Below are 889 nucleotides of genomic sequence, written 5' to 3'. Positions count from 1 at the left end.
AGGCAAAAGCCGGGTGGTGGTGGTGCACGCCTTTAATCCCAGCACTCACTTTAATCCCTGCAGAGGCAGGCGGATCTCTGTGAGTTCGAGACCAGCCTGGTCTACAAGAGCTAGTGCCAGGACAGGCTCCAAAGCCACAGAGAAACCCTGTCTCAAAAAAACAAACAAACAAACAAACAAAAAAAGAAATGGAGGCAAAGGCAGGAGAGCTGGCTCTGGTCTTGACTGTGTTGTCTTGGGCAGTCCTTTTCCCTTCCCTGGGCATTTGGAAAACAAGGAGCCTGGACTGGGAGAGCTTTACTACATTTTCACTAGCTTGACAATTCTGATTCCACATGCTCTAGGTAAATGTGGGGAAGAGCTGACGAGGTCTGGAAAGGTAATGCCTTTGCCCCACATAGCAAAATCATGAATCACAATACGTTCTAGGACACATAGCAATCCTTGAGAATTGCAGGTCATCGGGAGAGAGTTTCTTCACCCGTGTACAGTACAGTGACCTTGCACACTGGCACCAAGACCATGACCTACACACGCACAGCAATGTCATAAATGGACACTGCACTTCATTTGCCTTTCTGTTCAGAGAAGACAGAGTCAGCAATAATACTATGTCTCCTGTTAAAGTCACGGTCAGCCTGCCTAGGCCATGAGACTACAGGCTTCAGAAGCAGGCCCCGTCTGTTGTCTCTTCCCCAGGGTTGTCTCTACTACTCTGAGATAACCGAAATCTTGACACTTGGACTTCTAGTTTTGACTTGAGATCCAGTTCGGGTGGAACAGACAGATGTAGTTGCTCCTTTCTGTCTTTCCATAAACGTGGACACCTTGTATTGTTATTTTTCTTCTTTTTGAGCTTCATTCTTTTTTTTTTTTTTTTTTTTTTTTT

This window comes from Microtus ochrogaster, chromosome 7, assembly GCF_000317375.1.
Source record: "Microtus ochrogaster isolate Prairie Vole_2 chromosome 7, MicOch1.0, whole genome shotgun sequence".
Classification (NCBI taxonomy): Eukaryota; Metazoa; Chordata; class Mammalia; order Rodentia; family Cricetidae; genus Microtus; species Microtus ochrogaster.
The sequence above is the reverse complement of the archived record's forward strand: the minus strand, read 5'-3'. Positions refer to the sequence as shown.